The sequence below is a fragment of the Chenopodium album genome, chromosome 18 (genome assembly GCF_948465745.1).
Source record: "Chenopodium album chromosome 18, dcCheAlbu1.1, whole genome shotgun sequence".
In the NCBI taxonomy this organism is placed as follows: domain Eukaryota; kingdom Viridiplantae; phylum Streptophyta; class Magnoliopsida; order Caryophyllales; family Amaranthaceae; genus Chenopodium; species Chenopodium album.
Window position 1 is genome coordinate 35,189,271 of NC_137851.1, and position 20,017 is coordinate 35,209,287.

General features: G+C 35.4%; 1 long non-coding RNA gene and 1 pseudogene across 2 annotated transcripts; one reads left to right on the forward strand and one right to left on the reverse strand.

The window, feature by feature from the left end:
- The first annotated feature begins 4,658 nt into the window (after positions 1–4,658).
- On the forward strand, positions 4,659–15,252 carry LOC145592388 (uncharacterized). Of its 2 annotated transcripts, XR_014102389.1 has the most exons (7): positions 4,659–4,860; positions 5,570–5,651; positions 5,750–6,148; positions 7,896–13,814; positions 13,914–14,052; positions 14,140–14,229; positions 14,709–15,252. It is a non-coding gene; the product is annotated as an uncharacterized LOC145592388 (long non-coding RNA). The 2 variants fall into 2 exon arrangements; XR_014102388.1 differs by having other exon boundaries at positions 14,140–15,252.
- A 1,575-nt stretch (positions 15,253–16,827) lies between these two features.
- LOC145593263 (small nucleolar RNA R71) lies at positions 16,828–16,926 on the reverse strand (annotated as a pseudogene).
- Positions 16,927–20,017: the final 3,091 nt, after the last annotated feature.

Consider the following 20,017-nt stretch of genomic DNA (forward strand, 5'->3'; position numbering starts at 1 on the left):
TATCATATACAGTACTTATAAAGTTACGGAGTATATGATATTATCTAGGAAAAATTGCAAATAATAATACAATCTTTGGCCGGTTCTTTTTTAATAATACAACCTTTCGATTATTTCTGAATATTACAAACTTTAGGGGTATTAATTTTAAACAAGACAAAAAACTTGTAACCTGTTAAACCGGTTGTACATGACGTGTTGTTATGTAATTGGTTTAAATATTAATTTTTTAAAAAAATAAAAAATTCTGATTTTTAATCATTGATAAAATTGTTTAACATTTAATTAGTACCTAAATATAACATTAATTATGATTTAGTATTTTTAAGCAAATTATTAAAAAAAAAAATGAAAATTTCATCCATCCCCCTCCCCCATCACCCAGCCACCACGTCTTCCACCACCAAGCCACCTCTTCTCCCCCTCCCCCACACGCAGCAACTTCTCGGCGACGCTACGACCGGCGCCCAGCTTCGCCGGCCGACCCACCATCTCCTCTTATCCCCTTACCCCGACCTCACCGCCCAACCAACAACAGCAGCACCGACCACCCCCGTATCTCCCTTTGCTGGTCCCAGACGCACCACCAGGAAGCCATAATCAGCACCACGCATCTTGCTCGCTTCGCTGCTCCCACACGCACCACCAGGCAGCAATTAATGCCACCACTGCAGCCCCTTTTCGGGTTTCGGGTTTAACCTAGAAAACCCATTTCCTAGGGTTTTGGTTTTATGGGTTAAATGGATTTTTGGTGGTTTTAGGTGAGGGAATAGGGTTTATCGTGGCCGGAAAATAGGGTAGGGGGTGGTTTCGGGGCTGCGGTGGTCAGTTTTCGCGGGTTAGGGTTTTGTTTGGATGGGTGATGCGACGGGTAAGGGGTGGTTGAGGTAACAGGGAGTGGGTCGCCGGCGGTAGGTGAGCTGGACACCGGCCGTCCGGTTTCTGGGCTGGGGGAGAGGGGAGCTGCGTGAAGGCAAGAAGGAGAGGGAATGGTGATGAAGGTGGTGGCAGCTTGGCAGGGGTGGTGGGTTTTTTTTTTTAATAATAATAATAATAATAATAATAACAATAATAAAAGTAATTATATTATTTTATATATTTTATAAATTAAAAATATTAAATAAATTTTAAATAATTAAATTAAATTGACAAAACCAATAACAAAGCGACATGGGTCTTGGTAACCTGTAAAAACAGGTTACCAACCGGGTTGCCTGTTAAAATTCAACACCCCCAAAGGTTGTAATATTCAGAAATAATGAAAGGTTGTATTATTAAAAAAGAACTGGCCAAAGGTTGTATTATTATTTGTAATTTTTCCTATTATCTATGCTTTCTAATGTTCCTTTCCAATTGGCATTGATTTTCGAATAAAATATGGAGTTGAAGCTGATGGTGGGACGGTATATACATTATAGGGTATCCGTTGAAAACTTCTGGAGCAAAAAAAAAAGAATTGGAAGAATATTAACCTCATGCTTTCGCAAACGGGCTATTTGGGTCGCGTCATTTCATATTATGTTATTATGTTCGGGTTGGGTTGTGTCTAGTGTCTACTATCTAGTGTAATGTTATGTCTTAAATGAGTAGTTTATTTTTTTATTTTTATTTTTGAATAAAAAATAGTAGTTTATTAGTATTCAATATTCAATTATTATTATTATTATTATTATTATTATTATTATTATTATTATTATTATTATTATTATTATATCATATCACTAATATATAAAGCCGGTCTCGCAACCAAGACACGAGACAACAACACTTAGCATTGCAGTTTTTTGCCAAATGTCGAGCCATGTAGGCGAAAAATAGGTATTATTATGTAGGATGCTAAGTAGCGAATTTTGGATAATTTTTTATAAGATAAAAAAATGTTGTATAATGTTTTATTATAGATATACTTTTAATATTTCATATATACAAAATTAATCAGAAATTTTAATTAAAAATCTTATAACTCAGTACTATTTTCATCATAAATTCATTTTAATTTTTTTTTTTTTAAAATGAGATCCGTTTATAATATATCTTTTTTTTTAAAAAAGAATAGAAAATCGGTAAAAACAAGTTTTAATCAGAAAAAGTAATTTAGTTTGGTAAAAATACTTTCAATTTATTAGAAATAGTTTAAGTACAATGGAAAAATTTAAGTTAATAGTAACATAAATATTTATTTACAAATAAAACTACAAAAAAGTACACTATTATATAAATAAGCGATATGATATTGTATGTTTAAATATTTTACATTATCAAAAGGGATTATATAATCGTATTTAACATTGAAGCTAAAACATTTAATTAGGACAATTCGGGCATCGCCTGGGCACAAAACTAGTAACTAATATATAAAGCTAAACTTTTAGTCATACCATGAGACGACACTCCAATATTCCGACCAGTGTCGCTCCATATAAGCAAAAATTAGTTATAAGTATGACACATAGGATATATTTGTTTTTTTTTTTTTTTAGTTATAAGCAAAAAGTTGGATATATTTTGTTAGATAAAAAAAGTTAATTTAGAGTTTTGTTTTAACAAAATTTAGATGGATCTTTAGGATAAAATTGTTATTTTAGAGTTTTAATTTCAAAAGAATACTACTCCGTAATTATTAGTTGATAATTGATAGGTAGTTGAAATAATGTAGAAGTCATCATACTAATACGGTGTACTAATTAAACTATAATAACATACACCGTTGTTTTTCACATACGGAGTGTATTTCTATAACTTTTATTAATAGTATCTTATCTCAAAATATCCTAAGTCGAAAAATATTATGTTTCTTATAAAATATGATTTGTGTCAAGTATATGTTTTTTTTTCTAACAAGATTGTATCAAGTATATGTTAAGAGTTGGTAGTGGGACAAAATATTTATCCTAAAATTCAATAAATTATTCGGGCATTATCCGGGCACAACACTAGTTTACTCATATATAATTAAAGATAGTTTTTGTTAAAGTAATACATTAGCAAACATATCCCTATCCCTATCCCTGTCCCTATCTCTTATAAAAAGTAGAAGTAATTCTTAGGAATAGTGTGCTACCAAATATACCGTCAAAAATATGTACAAAAATGTATATTTATTTTTTTACCCTCATTAATATGTTCGCTCTCATTAATATATTTAATATTTTTTTTTAAAAAAAGTAGAAGATAACTCTTAGGAATAGTGTGCTACCAAATATACCCTAAAAAATATGTACAAAAATATGTATTTACTTTTTTACCCTCATCAATTGATTCAAAGTTTTTTTTTTCAACAAAAAACTTGTAATGTCTTTTTTTTTTAATATAAAAATAATAATTCATATGTTATTATTATTATTTAAAAAGAAAAAAAAATGTATTTACGAAGAGACTGTTTATTTTTACTCCTTCGTGGTTGCTCTTCTTTATTTACAATCTTGTCATCCTTTAATTGCAACACTATTATTAAGGTTTATTAGCTTTTGAATTGTACATTGTTTGATGGCACATAAATAACGTTATGGAATTTGAATGGAAATTATATTAAATAGTGATATTTAAGTTGATGTTATCAAGAGGTGTAAAGAACTTAAAAATTTTTAAAATCAAGGGAAATCGATGGAAAAAAAAACCGGTACGGAGTATTAATTATGGAGAGAATTTACAAGGAAAAATATAACTAAGTAGTTATTGATTTAGTATTAGATATAGATATTAGATGGTCGTAGAACAATAAAGAACTTAGATTATTAAGTTTTTAGCTAAAACGAACATTTCACATATTATTACTCCTTATGACCAGAGTTCAAAAAAAATTCACTTGAAGAAAAACACACTAGGTATTATTGAATTATGCAAATCAAATAATAGTTCTAAACTAATAATAGTTTAAGATAAGAAGGGATGCAAATCAATTAACTATTATTTAATAATAATTTTGAAATAACAGTGTCAAACTTTTGAGGGTTTTAAAAAATAATTGTCATAGAAGATTTTGATGGCTTTTTTTATACTTTTACAAAGTCACCACATAGGCACATAAACCAAATACCACGTATTAAAACTAGCAGGTCTATCACCCAAATCAAAGGTGTAAATATACGCCAATACAACTTTTCTACAAGAGTAAACTCCTTCGCGCGCATCGCGTGCGTAGGCCACCCTAGTAAAGTTAAAATAGGAAAAAAGATTTAGGGATGGAGGGAATATCATATAGTAATTTAATGAAATCATCAACAAACATCATTACATACTATCAGCACACTAATTTACCTAGGTGAGATTCTCTAGGCAAGGAAGCCATAAAGTACTTTGATATTTGTCGTAAGTGCTGAATATAAACATAAAAAAAATTGTTTTGCACTTATTAGGTATCCTACTAATTGAGGGTGTTAGGAGGTATGAATTTTCTTAAGCTTGTTTAAAGGGAGTCCAGTTATGCATAAGGAAATGCATAAGGAAATGCATAACACAGGGTAGTTTAGTAATTTCACATGGTTTTTGATGGTTTGGGTGGAATTCCACATCATCCCCCGTTGTGCTTTTTGTAGACCCGTTATTGTATTTTTTGTATTTCTTGATTGTATTGTACACCTTTAGTTTTTATACTGTATTTCTATATTTTTAGCCCCACATAATTTTCACACTCTCTCTCTTCTTTTCTTGTCTCCTTTCTCTGTCCATTTTTTTTGAAACATCTTTTCTCTGTCCTCTCTCTCTTTTCTCCTCATTTCTAAGCTCATTCAACTGCAGCTCTCTCTTTATCTATTTGCTTCATTGTCACTAATTATCATTCTCGGTCTTGCGGAGCTGTTGGATTTTGTTAATTATTGTTCTGAAAATTTGAAGCATAAGGGTGGTGAATCGGGTTTGTGGGTAAGTTTGAAAATGCAAGTTTTTTAGGGTTTTATAATGCAAGTTTGTATCCCTTTCTTGGTTAATTTAGTTTTCGACTTTAAATTTTTGAAGGTGTTCAGTACTCAGTTTGTAAGGGGGTTTCAATTTTGGTTATTTGTAACTTACAAAAATTTTGTTGTTTTAAATTGAATTTATGGTTATCAATGTGGGTATTTTAATTGTTCTAATTGAAATTGATGTTGTGATTTACGTTCTGAACACTTGTGCTTATGTTGTTGTTTGATTTGACCGGGTTTATACATGTGGTATTAGTCAAAGTGCTGCTGGTCGGCCTTATATATTAATTGGATTATGTGAGTTTAGTTGGTATAGAGAGGAATATATTGGGTAGATTTAGGGATATAGTTACGTTTGATGCTACTGAATTACTGAACCTGCTGAATTACTCAACCTTTGCTGAATTTGGGATATAGAAAATATCCAACTTTTAAAAGAAAAAAATTCAGTATAGAATTTGCGTAGATTAGGGATATAGTTAGGTTTCATGAAGTTGGGTCTCTCTACTAGTGTACATGTAAAAACGTACATTTGATGTGAACTTTGGAAATCATGTGGTATGTCTTAGAATGTCTTTATTTTGTTCTGTTAATTCCCTTAGCACATTTCCTTCCTTAGCACATTCCCTTAGTTCTGTTAATAAAATGTCTTTACTTTGGCTTTGAAATAGGGTTAGCTTTAAAGCGAAGAGAACAATGAGGAATAAGAATAAGGCTGTAGTTTGTGGTTTTTCTTGGAAGAAGGCAATGGGGGTGAGTGTTCCTATGGATTTGAACTATTAAAATTGTGAATATTTTGTTTAATATGTAAAAGCTGATATGGTTATTTGTTTTCTTATGGTACATGGTAGTCATGTTCAAAGTCTGGAACATCGACAGGGGATGGTAATTCAAAAGAGGTTGCTGTGAAGGTTGGTAATTCAAAAGGTGTTGCTGTGAAGGCTAGTAATTCAAAAGGTGTTAAGCCTGTTAAGGAGAAGTCCAACCTCAAAAGAGGTAAATAGAAACAAAGTCAGTTGGAGCCTGTTACTGAAGGTTCAGGTTCTACGGAATCGGAATAGGATGATGAAGATTCTCAGTCTTTTAGCTCAGAATCCATTAAAACTCTGATAAAGGGTTACAAGAGTAAGAAAAGGAAGTTGGTTGCAGTCCTTAAAGGCGAATCGAGAAAGATGATCCCTAAAACAGAAGGGCAGAAGGTCCTTGCTAGAGGGGAAGTGTTGAAGCATCATTATGACAATGTTGGGAAGGTATTTCGACTTTAATCTTGCATGGTGTGGGCTTCTAATTTGTGTGTATTTACTTGATCAGTTTTTTTTTTTTTTTTGGAAAGTTGGAAACTAATAATTCTACCTTTACCTTTTCTGCTCAAAACAATCCCATCTTTTCGAATTCCCAGAATAATCCCACCTTTGACCCCTATCTGCTCAAAATGAGCCTTTTAACCTGTTTAGTTTTTATTTTATTTTATTTATTTATTTATTTTTATTTTTATTTTTTACATTTTCATTTTTATTTTTTTATTTTTTTTCAATCTCTCATCTCCACCTTAGCACACCACCATAACCATAACCACCACCATCTTTCCATAAGCACCACCACATCATCACCTTAACTTAACTCCACCCACCACCTTCATTCTCTCTCATAACCTCGACCACCCAACCATAGGTAACTACAACCCTAGCAACCAAACCACTCGCATCCACCCACAAAACCCTCGGCCCTAATACCAATCACCCTGACCCCGACCACCCCAGCTATAATTTAGAGAGATAAAGCAAATATTGATTTGGGTTATTGTGTAAAATTCTTCATAAATTTGATTTGGGGTTTATTTTTGATATGGGTTTTGTTTTTGTTCATAAATGAGCTGAAAATAATAAATCCTTATTTTTTTTGCCCAGAATTTATATTCATCTCAGCAAGTTTCTTTGATTTTTTTCCTGTTTAAATTTTCTACTCCCTTCTAGTATTTCACTTTTTATTCTCATTGTTGTGCTTCGTTTTTAGATTCTAAGTATGAATTTCTGAATGTGTTTTTCAGATTTTGATATGGAGATTTTGCTATTTTCTGGATTTTAATTTTTTGGTGATAAATTAAATTTCATGTGAATCATAAGAGTGATGATGATATAATTGTGGTGTTTCCGAATCTCGTAAAATTTTTTAAAGAAGGTGGGGAATGGGGATCGCCGGAGATGGCGGAAAGCAGGGAAAGGGAGGGGGGTGGGTCGACGCCAGAAGAGGAGGGAGGTGGGTCGATGCCGGAAGGTGAGGGAGGTGTGTTGGCCGGGGAACAGATTTGGCTACCGGTGGTGTGTGGAGAAAGCTGGTTGGTGGTTGTCGGCGTCGGTGGTGGGCTGGATTTCGTTGATTTTTTTTCCAAATTTTTTTTTATTTTTTTAATTTTCTGATATTCTTTTAAAAGCAAAAAATAAAGAAAACCAATAAGAAGGTGACACATGTCAAGTCACCTTTTTAAACAGGTTACTAATTTGTCAAACCGGTAAAAGACTCATTTTGAGCAGATGGGGGTCAAAGGTGGGATTATTTTGGGAATTCGACAAGGTAGGATTGTTTTGAGTAGAAAAGGTAAAGGTGGGATTGTTAATTTCCAATTTTTTAATTTTTATTTTTATTTTTATTTTTTTTTTCCAGTATACATGCTCTCCTGGTCTGAATTTGTGTGTACATGTTGATTGAAAAATAAATGTGTAGTTATATTTTTTAATAATACTTGTTGAGATTATAATATTAATTGCCCTGATATAGGCTGTTATACATGCTCTGCCCTCTATCTGAATTTATGTGTACATGGTGTGGACATGTTTGGTTGAAAAATAAGTGTATAGTTATATTTTTGAATAATACTTGTTGACAGAATTGTTGAATTCATGTCCCTTACAAAGAACCATTTATCAGAAACCTTGAATGTCTTGCTGTGTGTGTCCATCAAATATTGTAGTTGACATGTGTTTATGTTGTTTTCTTCAGCCGCCGAATATTGTTTGTAGAGTCGAATCATTTTGTGATGATATTGAAAATTTTGATGAGGACAAAACGAATTTAGTCAAAAGGATGGGTTTGGTAGTTTGTTGAGTCTGAATATGAAGAACATTCCTCGCCAATTGTGTTACTGGTTGATGACCCGAGTGCAAGGAGATGACACAATAGTGTTTGGGGATGGTGGAGTATTTCCATTGGGTCCTAATCAAGTGTCTTCAATTCTTGGTATACGAACGGGAGCAAAGAAAGTGCCTGATGGTGTAGATATGGAGGATGTAGAACAAACACAGAAGGTAGAAAGGATCATACAAAGGTATGGTGTTGGTGAGAAGAAGGAAAAAATATCTTTATCTGAAGCTTCAAAGGTCCTTTGTCCACTTGATAGTAATGAGGAACCAATAAAGCTTGAGTCGGAGGAGGACGAGGAGGAATTTATGACCGCGTTTTTGTTAATGGCACTTGGGAAATTGATTTGAACCACCACTGTAAACACCAAATTGTATCTCCCCAAAATCCAAACCCAGTGATGAGTACTTTTCACGTCATTGATATCGAGTAAGGTGAAATGTTGAAGAGTCTCGTGAATTCTTTTGTTTTCTAAAATGTTTAAATAAAAATAATTCATTTATGTTTTCAAAAATCATTCATTTCGTATCCTATTTATGAAAAACGTCCAATCTGGTTTATTTTGGTCCATATTACGAGTCTAATAATTGTGTAGTTGGATGGGGTTTGAAAAGACCTTTCAAACGATATATTATAAGCCCAATTCCGATGAATAATGAGGAAGTTATGGTCAAAATACTAAACTGGGTCTAAACGAGTTTGATGTGCGACCCAATGATCATGCGGAGGGTCCATTAATCTTAGTTATATTTCTAAACCAATTAGGATTAATTAGAAGATTCTACGAGTTTCTAAAAGATCTTAATTATCCTTTTTGAAAAGATAAGATTAAAGAATTTGAAATTGAATAAAACTCCTCTTTTTGAAAGTCCTAATTATATTCGAAATGAAAAACGTTCAAAGACGGTCAGATATTATTTTCGTGCCTAATAATTTTTATCCAAATCTTAGATGGTTGGATAGCCCTTGAAATTATATTTCCAATGATATATTATAATATTAAGTCCGAGCTATAACGAAAAAGATATGAAAGAAATACGAAACTCTATCCAAAACTGACACCGTCCAACTATTTCGGCCGTATATTTTATTCTACAAAATATTTTAGTCTGATTCAAATTGGGTTAGAAAGTATATTTCTAGGGCTTTCTAATGACATATTATAAGACTTATTTCGACTTTTGGATCAAAAGATATGATAAAAAAAAAATCCACAAAAAAACCGCTTTTATCGTGCCGCGATAATTCCATCGTGCCGCGATAATTCCATCGCGCCACGATCTTTTGATCTTGCTGCGTCGAAAGGAATTTTATTCCGATTCGAATTCTAACTCTTTTCTAATCATTTCCAGATGTTTTACTCTATAAATAGGGTCGCATTTCCCCGTTTTCAATGACCAACAATCATCTTTCTATTCTCTCTCTCAAAGCTAGAAGCTTATTCTTTCTTCCTCTTTCTAAATTTAGCCTTTTAAAAATACATCATTCCTCATTCACGAGATTCAGATACACCTAGCTAAGCTCGAAGTTGCCTTCGCCCTAGACGTGAAAGATTGATAATTTCTGAGGGTTTGGTCCCAAATCCCTATTTCAATTATTTAAACTAATTGTTTGATTTAATATTTTTATTGAAGTTACTAACGTGTGTATTGTTTTGATAGAAAGAGATACGAGGCATCAAAGTAAGTAATTAGATTACTTCTTAATTATTCTTTTGATATAGAAATCATGCTTAGATTGTTTTATTGATTCCTAGTATCATGTTTAGGGTATTAACTAATATTTCTAATTACTTAAGTTATCTAAATACTTTCATCATCGAGTTAAAATCGAGATAGTCTAGGATGCTACAATCCTTGCACCATGAGAGACAACATTAATGCATACACTTGATCGAGCTCATTCAACATGCACCATCAAATACTTTTACTTCTTTCTTTTCACGTCTTTCTTTTTCGGGAGAAAGTCTGTACCCTCCACAAAAATGACGGAATTTTTTTTTGTTATTTTGCATTTTCGAGTCACACGAGCACAGTCACGATACAATGCGCACACGATTCATGTACACATTGAGTCATGTCGTGTCATCACATCGAGTTAAGTCTACGAACACGAGTCATGTACACTTTAAGTCATGTCGGGTTACCCCATCGAGTCGATTTGAGTATGTTGAGTTGCACATCGAGTCGAGCAAAAAACATTAAGTCTTACACAATGAGTCGAATAAACACTTGAGTCAACCTTAAGCAAATCAACTGTCAAGGTCCTTTGGCAAAATTTGATCTCTTTTGCAGGACTAAAGAACATCTTCTTCAAATGACAATTTTTCCAAGATTGGATTGTCATCTCAAACTGACAATGTTTTCAAGAGTGGATTGTCGAGCATCTTCTTCAAACGATAAATTTTCCAAGATTGGGTTGTCACCTTTGGCAATGTTTCCAAGCATGGATTGTCGTGCTCCTTCTCTATTTGGCAAGTTTTTCCAAGATCGGATTGTTATACATTCATCAAATCTTCGACAATTTTTCCAAGATTGGATTTTCCTCTCAAACTGGAAATGTTTCCAAGCATGGATTGTCGTGCTCCTTCTTCGTTTGGCAAATTTTTCCAAAGTTCAGATTGTCATCAAATCCTTGGCAATGTTTCCGAGATTGGATTGTCATGCACTAAGTTCCGTATGGCAAAATTTCCCAAAGGATTGTCGTAGGTCTCTATTCATCTTAATATTTCGGCAAAGGTTCCTTAAATGTGGAATTTCATTCATTTCAGTAGTGGCAAATTTTCCCGAAGTGGATTGTCTATCGACTCTTTTTTGCAAATGTTCCAAGACACGGATTGTCAATTGTGGCAATATTCTCCTAAAAGGATTGTCGCATAGCATTGGCAAAATTCCAAGATGGATTGCTTTCAAGAGTTATGTTCCAAGGCATAGATTGTCGATTGTCTTCTTATGACAGATTGTTTCAAAGCATTGGCAACTTTTCCCAAATTGGATTTTGGCAAATTTTCCGAGATACAAATTGTCATTTCATCGTGACAACATGAGTTGTTACGCGACGTTAACAAATTTCCCTAAATAGGATTGTCGCTCATCATTCAAGGGTTGTGTTGGCAATTGTTCCTAAAGAAGAAGAGGATTGTCACCACCCCCAAAGTACGCATTGAACAAAACGAAGCAACAACAAAACTGAAGATCGTACAAGTAGAATGGTCTTCGACGACGTTCCCTAGGATGTGGAGGGTTGTCACAAACAACTGAAGATAACTACAAGCAAAGTCACCTTCGACGACGAAAGGTTGTCATAAAAATGAGAGATGGCTAGAAGCATAGTTATCTTCGACTATGTTTCCTAGCTTGCAGAAGATGGTCACAAAACAGCAAAAGATCGCTACAAGCGAAGAAATCTTCGATGGTGTACCCTGATTGCGGAGGACTGTCATAGCAAAAAATTAAAGACAGCTACAAGCGGAGCGGTCTTTGGCGATATCTCCTAGCTTGAGGAAGGTCGTCACAAATGCAGCAACAAAAATCGGTTACTCGAGAGACGTGTACTCGATGGAGCAAGATACACGTTTCTTAACTCTTTTATCTGATTAAACTAACGCTAGTTTGCAGGTATCGGCGTTAAAAGAATGATTTAGGATCGCAGAACGTTCTGAATCATTCTCCGTCCCTATCGCTTCTTTGACTTTTGTTTTCGAAACTTACGTTTCTCCAAACTCAGTCAAAGTGGGGGCTTCTGTAGACACCAAATTGTGTCTTCCCAAAAACCAAACCCAGTGATGAGTACTTTTCACGTCATTGATATCGAGTAAGGTGAAATGTTGAAGAGTCTCGTGAATTATTCTGTTTTCTAAAATGTTTTAAGAAAAATATTTCATTTATGTTTTCAAAAATCATTCATTTCGTATCCTATGTATGAAAAATGTCCAATACTTGTGTAGATGGATGGGGTTTGAAAAGACCTTTCCAACGATATATTATAAGCCAAATTCCGATGAATAATGAGGAAGTTATGGTCAAAATACTAAACTGGGTCTAAATGAGTTTGATGTGCGACCCAATGATCATGTGGAGGGTCCATTAATCTTAATTATATTTCTAAAAAAATTAGGATTAATTAGAAGATTCTACGAGTTTCTAAAAGATCTTAATTATCCTTTTTGAAAAGATAAGATTAAAGAATTTGAAATTGAATAAAACTCCTCTTTTTGAAAGTCCTAATTTTCTATTCGAAATGAAAAACGTTCAAAGACGGTCAGATATTATTTTCGTGCATATTATACGACTTTTGGACCAAAAGATATGATAAAAACAAAATCCGCAAAAAACTGCTTTAACCGCGATACTTTTTATCTTGTCACGTCGAAAGGAATTTTATTCCGATTCGAATTCTAACTCTTTTGCTAATCGTTTCCGGATGTTTTTCTCTTTAAATAGGGTAGTATTTCCCTGTTTTCAATGACCAACAATCATCTTTCTATTCTCTCTCTCAAAGCTAGAAGCTTATTTTTTCTCCCATTTTCTAAACCTAGCCTTTTTAAAATACATCATTCCTCATTCACGAGATTCGGATACACCTATCCAAGCTCGAAGTTGCCTTCGCCCTAGATGTGAAAGGTTGATAATTTCTGAGGGTTTGGTCCCAAATTCCTATTTCAATTATTTAAATTAATTGTTTGATTTAATATTTTTATTAAAGTTACTAACGTGTGTATTGTTTTGATAGAAAGAGATACGAGGCATCAAAGTAAGTAATTAGATTACTTCTTAATTATTCTTTTGATATTGAAATCATGCTTAGATTGTTTTATTGATTCCTAGTATCATGTTTAGGGTGTTAACTAATATTTCTAATATCATGTATGTTTCTGGTATCATGTTTAGGTTACTTCCTATTTCTTCTATCATGTTAGTATCATGGTACGGCTAAAGCTTTGATTTTTATGTTTAGTGACATGCTAGGATTTGTTATTAATCATGTTAGTATCATATCTAGGATCTTACTAATATTATGCTTTGATGAGAATATTATTATGATGATGATTTGTTGTATCAATATTATTATGTTGCTTGATATATTTATTGTTATTGCTTGATCACGCCCTCTGTTGCAGGTTTAAAGGGAATTTGTACTTAAAATCACGCTTAATAAGATAATTAATAATTTTTATTTAGGCTAATATGATTTTAATGCAAGTGATCGTCAATAATAGTTTTGTTTTTGCATTAATATTCAACCAATATAGGTTAAACAAGTTTAGGTTTAATATATTGATTGTATGTTGATCGAAAAGCGTACATGAATATGAGAAGAATAAAGTAGTGGCCTATTTTTAGGGCAGGTTCAATCTCTTTTAGGTTGGATTTGTACCCTCATCCCCGAATATCCAGTGATGGTTCAGGACCACTATGGAGTTAGCGATCTCATGGATCGTGAAGGGGTGTATCCTTCACCATGTGAATGGTTTACAAGTCCCTAAAACTTTTTGGCGACTCTTTTGCTTTAGCTTCCTTACCTTTGGACGCCACCATGCTTAAGTGTATGATCACAGTGGGGCTCAAGTGTGGGATGCCTGAAATATTCCTTACAACCACTAATTTATCTAACCTGTCTGTGTCTTTGGTGCCTGCCTTGACTGTTTCTTGTAAAGCAGCTGAGTATGATTAGTGTACGTTTACAATGACATGGCTGAAGGATACCGCAACACGATTTAAAAGGCGGTTTGACAAGTTTGGGTTCAGATCTGGATGTGGTGGCTGTATTGTTTTTGTTCTAGTAATTCTTCTACCTTGTTTATCACTGTGTGTTCTGACGTATTCAGTTTACTGACTCATTGTACATAATTTTAAACTTTGAATTCTGATCTTTTTGCAGATATTTTTCCTAGATCATTTGGAACACATACCTCTAGGGTGTGGTTCCTAGGCTCCTGGTGTGGGATACAGAGGAGATGAAGGTTGTTGTTGTGGAGGATTAGCTGTCCAAAGATTCTGATGAATACGGGCGGCTTTTGGTAAGGATGTAAGAAATTGTTATTATAAACATAATGGTTACATTATTTGCTTTCATATCTTAACTTACCTGTTTTTGTTTCATGTAGCCCATTGATGTTGCATATTGTGATCCTCATCCTCTTATTAAAAGGGTGGGAGGAGAAGTAAACACAACAGTTGATGATGCTGTGGAGAAGGTATATATCTTTGTGGGTTTTTGCAATATTAGAGCTAAACACATGAATGTTGGGTTGTTTGATTGTTCTGGAATAACTTGTATTGACTTTGTGATTGAACCATTGTTGGTGTAGGTTGGATGTGATTGTTGTTGTTTATATTGATTTTATGTTGGGTGTGGGTTAGTTTATGTGAACAGAATCTGCATATATATTATTTGCTGGTAGGGTTTTCTTAATTAATGCTGTTGTAATTTGCATTTGGTATCGTAGGTGTTAACTAAGTTGACCCCTAGGTGATGAGTGACATTTTTGGCACTCATTTGGTTCCTTTTTGGATGATTTTTATTTCATTTTATCTCTCTTTTCTTTAGTTTTCCTTAGTTTTATTCTTGTTTTCTTCATTTTATGCTTTTTGTAGTTAGTTTCTCTTTTTCATGTCTTTTTCTAGTTTACTTGTTATTTTTCTCTTTTACTTGCTTTCTATCTTTTGCTTGTAGGTGGTAATTGATTGTCCAAGAATTCCCGAGCCTCCTCTCTACGAGTTTTCATTGCTTTTATGCCTAAAGAAGGTGCAAGAAGTTCCAAGTCAAAGGTGGATCCAAGGGGCAAGCTTCAAGGCTTTGTTTATGCCTTATTCATGGCTTTTATTCTTCAAGAAATTCAAGAAAGTTTCTGCCCACTTTGTCCTCCATCATCATCCTCCTGGATGCGTGCACCACTTGAGCTAGGACGAAGAGAAGAAGGGGAGGAAACCCAGCTATGTGCGGGCGCACAAAGGGAGTGTGCGGCCGCACATTGGTCGTGTGCGGCCGCACACCAGGTGCGTGCGGGCGCACATTCCTGGGTGTGTCCCGTGCGCGCCTTTCTCCCTCCTCCGAGCGCCCGCACTTATGAGGGTCTATTTTTGGGCGTCATTACCGACCTCCTCCTTGTATATGTAGTTATTTCTACCTATTTTTAAAGAGGAAGTTTTTAGTTTAGATTGAATTTGATAGTTAGTTTTTGGGGAGAATTTTAGAGAGAGAAACTCAAGAACTAGAGAGAGAAACTCATGATTTTTGGTGATTGCTCAAGGATTACTCATTATATTTGATCTTTGGATCAAAGTTTTCCAAGGATTTTCTTCTTGATTTTAATACAAGTTTGATTTTAGTTGATTTCATTAGTTTTTCATATTGTTGATGATTGATTTGGTTATTGATTGAATTTTGATTGATTTTGATTGATTGTTGGTTTAATCTTTGATTTCAAGTATGTTGATGATGAATTTGATGAATGTTGTAGTTTTGATCTTAATTCCTATGGCTAGTGAGTAGTTTCCTAGCTAGGGAGATGGTGAAGCATGTATGAATGATGGAATAGTGTAATTTGGGGATAATTGATGGAGTTGATGATATGATTAAATTTGGTTGATGTTTCATGTGCATGTGTGTGATTAATTGAGGTTTGGCCATCTTTGATTAATACACTAGATTGCATTGTAAGCTTGCTATGATACGGACCATTGATTAGTGAACTTGCAATTTCACGATTGAGGTGCTTTGTGACGTTCCCTAGGTAGTGTTTAGCGTAGTTGACGCTAGTTAGACCTCTAGGTGAACCACCTTGGTATGCTCTTTTGGATACATGATGATTTTCCTTCATATCGCTTGACTTAGTCGGTTTGACCTCCCAAATTACCGATTAAATATTATGATTGCATGTGGATCCATTGCCCTAGTGTCTTAGATTGATTTTATACAAGTTTGCATTACCTAGTTTAGCCTTAATTCTACCTCAAACCCCTTCTTGATTCCGAAATAGCTTGATTTAGACATCGTGCACTTGATATCCATTCCCTTGGGTTCGACCTTGACTTGCCACTACGCTAAATAGGGGTTAGTTAAGTTACAAATTTTGTTTGATTGGGTGGGGTGGTAGCCCAACGACCTACCGTTCTCCTTCCCATCAAAATGGCGCCGTTGCCGGGGAATGGTGCTTGAGTGTATGTTGTTTTTGAGTCTATTTTATTTTGATAAAATACAAAAAGATTTTGTTTCTCTAGGCTACACTTGTAGCCGTGCTACTAATATTTTTGTGTGAGTTTTGCATGCATAGAACCCGTGATCGTCCCCTTGTTCCCCTTGATCTGGAAATTGAGAGGACTCTTTCAAGAAGAAGAGTGGATAATAGATCCTTGGCTTATATCTCTTCAAGTGAAGAAGAAATTCAAGAAGAGCAAGGAATGGGTGAAAATCCTAGAATAGCCTTGAAGGAGCTTGGAGTGCCCGGGGCATATAGATTTGAGAGTGGAATAGCTCCACCTACTACCCCGGCAAATGACTTCGAAATCCGGCCGGCAATGATCACCTTGATTGAGAGAAGGCAATATAGTGGGGCTAAGAATGAGAGCCCATTGAACCATTTGAAAGAATTTGAAAAATATTGCAACACTATCAAAGTCAATGGGGTCTCTCAAGAATTCATCCGCCTCAAGTTGTTCCCTTTCTCTCTAATAGGAAGATCTTTGGAGTGGCTAGACAAGGAGGTGAAGCCCAACTCCTTGAGAACTTGGGATGATGTTACAAAGGCTTTCTTGTCCCGTTTCTATCCCCAAAAGAAGACGGCGGAGGCAAGAGCCTTGATTCAAGGGTTCAAGCAAAGGCCGAGTGAAAGCCTTTATGAAGCATGGGAGAGATTCAAAGAGTATCAAAGGGAGTGCCCTCACCACGGAATCCCCACATACCAAGTGATCCAAATCTTCTATGGCGGTTTAAGTCCCCAAGGCAAGTCATGCCTTGATGGAGGGGCCGGGGGCCCTATCATGAACAAAACCGAAGAAGAAGTTGTGGACATCATTGAGGACGTGGTGACATATTATAGGGATTGGCAAGATGGGGAGAGAGACTCTTCAAGCAAGCAATCTTCATTGTATTCGGTGGACCATCTCAATGCAATCAACAACCTTTCCTCCCAAATGACAAACTTAGGAAAGGAGGTCACCGCAATCAAAGCTAAGTTGGAGAGTACTTCTACCTCTTCTCAAGCTTCTAATCTTCCCTCCCAATTTAAGGGGAGAGGTACTCCTTCTAACTCTCAACCCCCTCCCTCTTCACATAATATGCCTTTGGGTTGCTTGTTTTGTGATGCATGTGGATCGTATGATCATGACTCTAGTGTTTGTCCTAATGACTGTGTTGATGAATTTGACAACAATGAGTGTGAACATATTAATTTTGTGTCAAACAACAATGTTCAAAGGTTTGATAATCAAAAAGGCCAATGGAATAGGAATTACAAAAACCAAGGCAATTTTGACAACTATAATCATAATGGTGGTTATAGGAACCAAGGGAATCAAGGTTCTCGTGGTAACCATAACCAAGGTTATAGTAGCCAAAATCAAAGCCAAAACTATGGTAATCAAAATCATAATTATGGTAATCAAAACCAAGGTTATGTAAATCATAACCAAGGTAATGGAAACCATAATCATGGTGGTAGTAACCATAATCAAGGTTATGGTTCAAATCAAAATAGGAGTAATTGGAACAATCAAGGAAGGGGAAATTTTCAAAACAATGCTCAAAGAGGTCCCCCACCCGGTTTTGTTCCAAAGACTCAAGGTGAGAATTCCTATTCACAACCTTCTTCTCCTAAGACAACCTTGGAAGAGTTGATTGATAATCAAACCAAGATCATTAACACCTATATGGCGGTTAGTGATAAGAAATTCAATGAGATGATGACCCACAATAAGATGCTTGAGACTCAAATTACTCAATTAGCAAGCACTATTAAGGATTTTGCTAGTCCTTCATCTTTGCCTTCCCAAGGTGTTGAACCAAAGAAACCCGTGTACTCTATTGCCACAAGTGGTGGAAATGATTTTGATGAGGGAGTTTCTTGTTCAAAAGAAGGAAGAGATGAGAGTGGTGCCAAGGAGAATGAAGGGGAAAAAGTTGAGTCTAAGGAATTCTTTTGTGAGGTTGACAAAAGAGAAGAGTGTGTTGATGAAAAGATGAGTGAGATAGAGAGATTTCCCGATCTACCATATCCCCAAAAATATTTGAGATTCAAAATGGATGAGCAATTTGGGAAGTTCCTTGAAGCTTTTAAGGATGTTCATGATTCTACACCCTCTACCGAACCAATTCCCGACATGCCTAAGTACTCCAAGTTTGTTAAGGAGATCTTAGAAGAGAGAGAGGATTTTGATGAGGGTAGTTCGGTGGAAGGAGGGAAGCGCTTTAGTGCTCTTATCCATGGTGAACTCCCAAGGAAGATGGAAGATCCGGGGAATTTTTCAATCCCTTGTCAAATTAAGGAAATGGTTTTTGAGAATGCTTTGTGTGATCTAGGGGCTAGTGTGAGTATTATGCCCTTTTCGGTCTTCGAAAGGCTTGATCTTGGTGAGCTTCAACCATCCAAGATAACACTTCAATTGGCCGATCGTTCTATTAAGCTTCCTAAGGGAAGAATTGATGATGTCCCCTTAAGGATTGGAGAGTTTGTTTTTCCGGTGGATTTTGTTGTTCTAGAGATTGAGGAAGATGAACATATTCCAATCATCTTAGGGAGGCCTTTCTTAGCTACCTCGGGAGCTTTAATAGATGTCAAAGGAGGTCAAATTACTTTGAGGTGTGGGAAATTAGAAGAGAGTTTTAAGTTGAAACCAATGCATGAGTCTTTGTCTTGTGTCCAAGATATCGCATGTGCTAGTCTTTCTCGTTCCATTGATGGTATGTGCATGATTGATTCTTCTACTAATAATGTTTTTGAGATTGTTGATGATGTTTGTGCAAGTATTGATCATGTTAGTGAAGAAGAATTTGTGATTCAAAAGCCAAAGGATGAGAAAGATATTGGTTTTCCAAATTGGTTCAAGCTTAATTCTCATGAGGAAGAGAAAGCTTCCATGACTAAGGATGTTGAAGTCAAGCCGAAGAAAAAGGCCCGTGACTCAAAGAAGGCAAGAAAAAGGAAGAAGTTGAGAAGTGAAAAAGAAGAATTTGAAAAGAATTTTGTGAGAGTTTCATCAAGCAATAATGAGAAGTTGCCCAAGGTTGAAGAAGAATTTGCTCTATCAACCACCTTGAAGAAGGTGGTGTTCTTTGATCCTCCATGATTAGGAGGAAGGGTCGAGCTTAGGACCTTAAGCAAGCGCTTCCCGGGAGGCAACCCGGAGTTTCTAACCTTTCTCTTTGATTTTTGAATTTTCTCATTTTTGTTTCTTTTATTACTTTGTCTTTTCTTTTACTTTTCTCCTTATTTGGATTTTTAGGATGTCCGTTTGCGGGATTGGAATTCAACAAATATGCATGATGGATGGAAGGTGTTCATGGCACAAATCATATTTTGTTCGATTCTAATCGAAATTTGAGGTAAAAGGGTAAGAATTTTAGAGAGGTAAGATAGGAATTTCATATTTTGAAAGTTGAAGGAAATTGATACTTAGTGAATTTTTGTGGTGTGTACATGAATTTTCAACTTTGAGGACTTTGAAAATGATTTTAGCTACTGCCTATGTTGTTCCTCATCACCATCATGATTCATGTGCGCACCCAAATAGGCAGTAAGTATCAAATTTTTGAGAAAAAAAGAAGGAAGGAGCACGCACAGGGATGTGCGGCCGCACACTAGGCATGTGCGGGCGCACATCAGCGCTGTGCGGCCGCACAGATGCTGAACGTGCTATTATCTTCTTCTTCCTCCTTCTTTCCCTTCATTCCCTTCATTCATCACCTCCAACCTCATGCACACTCTCATTCAAACCCTCCTTTGTGCGCACTCCTCCACCCTCATTCATCATCCAAAATCACTCAAA